Below are 6,000 nucleotides of genomic sequence, written 5' to 3'. Positions count from 1 at the left end.
GAAAATAGGTCAAAGACATGGGTGAAAGTCTGCGATTTGTTAACTTTCATTTCTAGAACACACTTCCCACTAAAATTACTTTCGACCTCATCTTTCCTTTAAACAACTTACAGCAGAGTCACCAAGAAATTCCTGTGAGCAGTCCTCTCCTTCTTTAGTTAATCTTCAAGGCCTGATCAGAAAATGGTGTGTAAACAACACTGATCCGTTCAGGAACAGGCAAGAACTGATTTATCGATATGACGCAGAATAACCTTGAACACTGTCTCGAGTTCATAACGGGCTGCACTTGCAGATAAGATGTCTGCTGTCAGGCCGGGCCCTGGCTTAGCGGTTAAGTGTGTGCGCTCTGCTACTGGCAGCCCAGGTTCGGATCTCAGGCGCGCACAGACGCACTGCTTCTCTGGCCATGCTGAGGCCGCGTCCCACATACGGCAACTAGAAGGATGTGCAGCTATGACATACAACTATCTACTGGGGCTTTGCGGGGTGGGGGGGATTGGCAACAGATGTTAGCTCAGAGCTGCTCTTCCTCAGCAAAAAGAGGAGGATTAGCACAGCTGTCAGCTCAGGGCTGATCTTCCCCACAAAAAAAAAAAAAAAAAAGGAAGTTTGCTGTCTTCTCCCCGACTGTCTAAGAACTGTTATGGTGGAGCTCGCGCCTGGAGCCCAGGCCCTACCGTCGGTAGGGATCAACCGTGAACACGCGTGCAGAGGACGCTCACACATCCCTGGCCCGGCGATAAGCGTCACCACAGGCAACAGGCACGACGAGACTACATCTGCGGCCTCGGGGAACCGGAGGAGCAAACCCGCTGTGGGCGCCCAAGCCCCAACGCCACTGACCGACGTGCAGCCCACCCGGAGCTCCTGGGTTAGCCAGAAACCCCGACTGCAGGGCAGCGCTCGCGCCGGCCCCACGGACGGGTGCGTTTTCTTACTTGCGGCCATGGCATTGCGTGGAAACATCTCCCAGGTCTTTATTTAGCAGAAATACGTTTTTAAAAGGCGACTCTAGAACTGACTGATAAACTAAGATGCCCTAAAATCGGACCCGCGGGCCTTCCTTAGTGAATACAGGCATTTTTCCGTTCCCAGCGCCAGAACCCGCGCGCTTCCCACGCGCGAGAACTCGGCGTCCGCCGTCCGCCCCCCGCTCTCCTCACAGCCCTCCGCGGGGACCGCCGGGTCCCCTGGCGCGGGCGGGGGGCCCGCTCGGCCCTCCCCCCTCGGACTGCTGCCGGACGGTGCTACCCAGCCCTCGTAACACGTTCTTAAAAACTGCAAGAGCAGTGCTTTCCAAGCTGTCGCCTCCTGAGGCGGACGCACCAGGCTTTCCCTCGTGGTGAGGAAGCGCCGCGCCGCGCCGCGCGGCAGGGCCTGCCACGGCCTCCCGCGCGCCTCAGGCAGGTGTCCCCCGCGGTCGGCCGCCTATGTGCGACCGCGGCCTCTCCCGCCCGCTGCCCCACGCTCCTCAGCACCCTCTTCTCCCGCCTCAGGCGCCGCTCCCAGCATACCCCGAGTGCCCCCAGCATGCCCCGCGCACTCCCGGCATCCCACTCGCGTCCCAGCTTTTCCCGCCAACGCTGCTGAAGTCGGTGCTGCTGGGCGACCCCCGCGATTCCCTGAGAGCCAGCCGGGGTTGGCGCCAGTGGGCACGGGGCACCAGGCCCGTGGGGTCTTGGAGAGAGAGGAAAGCTGCCCGCGCCATACAGCCGCTGGCGAGCCGCAGGCGCCGGAGCCTGCGCGGACCGCGCTGGCGGGCCGTCCGGCCTCGACTACGCAGGTGCACCCTGTGCGTCCGCTCAGAGCCCTGCAGCGGCCGAGTCGTGACCGGAACGCCTTGCAGCGTGGCGTGAGCAGAAGCCCGGTGCACGTGCGTTACAGGCGCCTCGCGTTCGTTTGACAAGTATTTGTTAAACGCCTGTTGCGTGCTCGGAGCTTTCCTAGGAGCTAGAGATGGAGCATTAAGCAAACAACATCCCCTGCCCTTGTGGAGCTTACATTTTCCTTGGAGGTCGGGGGACAGATGATAAGATAAATGAGCAAAATATTAGTATGGTGGATGGTGACAGGCGCGTTGGAGAAAATAAAGCGGGACAGGGAGTCAGGGAGTGTCGGGAGCGCCGTTACACGGTCAGGAGGCCTCATGAAGGAGGTGACAGGAGGGCCAGGGGATGGGCGACCATGCGGATGTCGGGAGAATGCTGCAAGAGAGGGGGCAGCGAGGACAAAGGTCCCAGGCAGGAGGGTGAGCAGTTGACTCAATACTTACTGTTTGGTTACTTATAGCCACAGCTGTGCGGTCATAGTAAATGATTATTATCACAAGGTTGGCGAGCAAAATCAGCCTCTGAAGACAAACGTAGTTGACAACATTAAGTGATCAAAATACAATCTTCTGAAACAAACATTCTAACAAATATAATGTCCTAAACTTAACATGTATAGTCTGAAGGGTTTATGTCAGCAGTCATTGGAAGTATTAAAACAAACCTTCAAAGATTACAGAAAAGCTTTTTATCCTACTTGCTGTATACGCAGGGGGGGAAATACTGAAGACAAGGTAAAAAATATAGATTCAACCTAAATTTTAGGATAACTGTAGATATCCACTAGCCTTTCTTATTTAAATAAAGGTAAAGCCAAGTGTTCTTCATTCTGAAAAGCACACGTGTCAACACTTCATATTCTCAGTATCTCTGCCACTGAACTTATGGCCTCTGGCTTCAACAATTTTCACAAGGCAGAATTAAAGATATTTGAAGTTTTTAATTATCCCCACATCACCAAACACCCAAGTACTAAATAGTCCAGGTCTGTTCACATAAAAGGTGAAATATATGGACCTGATTTGGATTTGGATTTGAATAAACTATAAAAACTATGTATGAAACAAATTTGCATACTGACTATATTTAATTGTGCTAGGAATTATTTATTTTCTAGATGGGAATACTACTTTGATGTTTATAAGATCCTTATCTCGTAGACAAATATATTGAAATATTTATGGGTGAAATTATATATCTGGGATTTGCTTTACAATGATCCTGTGGGAGATGAGGGTGGTGATAAAAAGGAAAAAAAATTGGCCATGTTTTGATAGTTGTTGAAAATGAGTGAAGGTTCATATAATTATCTGTACTTTTATGTACTATACTATTCTTTCTACTTTTGTATATGTTTGAACTTTTCTATAATAAAAAAAATTTTTTTTAAGTAAAATAAAGTGAAAATACGGGACACAAACTGGGAGAAGATATTTTCACAAAAATAGTCCACAAATGATTAGTTTCCAGATTTATATAAAGAACTCTTACAAATCAGTTAGAGTAAGACAGTTATAGAAAAAAGCACAAAAGTCATGAACAGGCATTTTGCAAAAAAAAGGAAAAGGATAACCTATAAGCATGTGAAAAGATGCTCTTCCTAATTAATTGTCAAATCTAAATTAAGACTACAATGAGATGCCATAATATTGGCAAAATACCAAGTTTAGTAAGGATGAAGAATAGGATCTCTCATACACTGTTGGGATGTAAGAATGTAAATTGGAAAATAATGTGATATCTTCTGAAATTGAATATTCACGTACCCTTAGACTTAGCAATTCCTTATTCTTTATATACCTTTACCCTAAAGAAACTCTTGTATACGTGCACCAAGAATATGTAGCAGCATTGTTCGTCAAATAAAATAAATAACTGCAAAAAACAAAAACTCAAATGTTCAGTGATAGGGGAACAGATAAATGAATTATATTTACATAATTGGATATTATATAGCAAAGAAAAAAGTAATGAGCTACAGCTATATGCAACAACATGGATGAATCTTTTTAAATTAAAACATGAACAAATTATAAGTACTATCGACAGTTTGATGGTTTTTCAAAAATGACCATCCTTGTATATCCATCACCCAGATGTAAAAATCGAACATTACCTGCATCTTCAGAATCCCCCTCATGCCCTCTCCCAGCCATTTACTCACTTCCTCCAAGGTAACCACTGTCCCAACTGCTAACACCAAAAGTTAATTTACTTGTTTTGAGAATTTTTATTAATGGAATCATACAACATGAACTCTTTTGTGTATAGCTTCTTTTGTAAACATTACGTTCATGAGATTCATCCATGTTTTTGAAGGTATCAGTATTTTTATTCCTGGAGAGTATTCCATGGTATGTATATACTTCAATTTATTTATCCTTTCTAAGGTTGATGGACAATTAGATTGCTTCCAGTTTGGGATTATTATAAAGAATGCTGCTAAGAGCATTCTCATTCATTTATTTTGTATTTCCTTCTATTCAACATGGATGAATTTTAAAAACATAATTTTGAATGGAGAAAAATGTCCCAGAAGACTATATACAGTATTATCGCATTTTTATAAAGTTCAGTAGTTCTCCAAGAAAAGCTGAACAATAAATTATTTGTTGATATATCCATATGTGCAAAACTATTTTTTTTATAGGCAAGGAAATGATAGACACAATTTAGGACAATAATGACTTTGGGGAGGCAGAAGGATGGGATATGGGAGGAACCCACAGTCCCCAAAGGCAAGTGAACGGTTCATTGGTGTTCATTTATATTATTATGCCTCAAAACATATATGCACATCCATTTATATGTATACAACGTTATATTATAATTTTTAATTAACCAAAAAACACAAAATGTCATAGGGCGTTCCAGAATTTTCAACCAGGGAGAAATAAGATACATTTTGATGACAGGCTTGTGGGAAGGCTTATTCACTTTACCAGGTGTATGAGTTACTTATGTTTCTCTTTACCTCCCTCACAGACATTCAAGATGGGAGAGAATCCTCTTAGGGATTCCACCCACCAGTTTGACTGTATGTATCTCTTTTATGAAGATTAAGATGTTGTATTGTGTTAAATCATGTTTAAACTATCCAGACATGCAAAGATTAGGCAAGTACCACATGAAAATGAAGGTCATTTCTAAGAAAGATTACCTGGGGAAGAGTCAGATCTTTAGACAGGAAACTGGGAGTATGATGATAAGCCTGAGGTGGGGTCAGGGGTGGGTTCAGAGTGCACCTTGGCCCAGACTTGGAAGAGTTTGGATGTCTAAGATTGTATTTATGGGTAGAGTGTAATCAGCTGTTGTAGGGCCTGGTTCTTTCTTGCTTATCAAGAGCCCACAAGCCTGTTGCAACCGTGTGTCCTTCTGGCTCTCTTCTGGGCAAGATGCCCAGCTGCTGGGGTTTGTAACAATCCAGAGCCTGGCCAGCCCGGATCCTACTTTATCTCACTCAAAAGAACATCATGTCTCAGAGGGATACAGAATGCCCCTCAATGTGAGCTACTGTTCCTGGGAACACTGGTCATACCAGGGACAGCCCCTCCTGGCAAGCATATAGCCTTTGTATCCCCTGCCAATATAAGCAACCCCTCCCCACCCACGTTTGTGGGTGCACATTGCTGTCCAGCCGGCTGCCACTGGACCTCCCTGTAAGTAACTTCCAATAAACCTGTATGTCTCGTCTCCGGGTCTTTTCTTTGGTCTCACCACAACTTATCCCATACTGCTCACGCAACTGGGCATATGGCCAGACAATTGGTGAGCCAGCCAGGAGACCAGAGAAACCTCCGTGAGCGCTGAGACTATGGGGGATGGGAAGGGGAAATCCGTGCGGGAAATCCCGGGTTGGCTGATGTCCTCCCTGTGGGGGCCGGTCACCATCATCCTTGATGGATGGAGTCCACTGCATGAGTACGGGGATGCCCTGAAAATGCCAGAGGGCCTCAGGGAAGTCCTGGGCATGATAAATGATGAGGAAAAGAAATCAGGAGCCCAGGCGGGAGCTGCAATTGTCGGGGGGCCCCTCCTCACTTCGGTAAGGCTCGTAACAAAAGCTGAGATGGAAGCAAGAGCCAAGGTGAGGCAGCTATAAGAGGAACTGAAGTTAGAAAGAGAGGCTCCACTGGTTCCAGCCAGAACAACCAAGGTGCTGTCGACA

This window comes from Ceratotherium simum, chromosome 14, assembly GCF_057802395.1.
Source record: "Ceratotherium simum simum isolate JZ-2026a chromosome 14, ASM5780239v1, whole genome shotgun sequence".
Classification (NCBI taxonomy): domain Eukaryota; kingdom Metazoa; phylum Chordata; class Mammalia; order Perissodactyla; family Rhinocerotidae; genus Ceratotherium; species Ceratotherium simum.
This window is presented reverse-complemented; position numbering follows the sequence as displayed.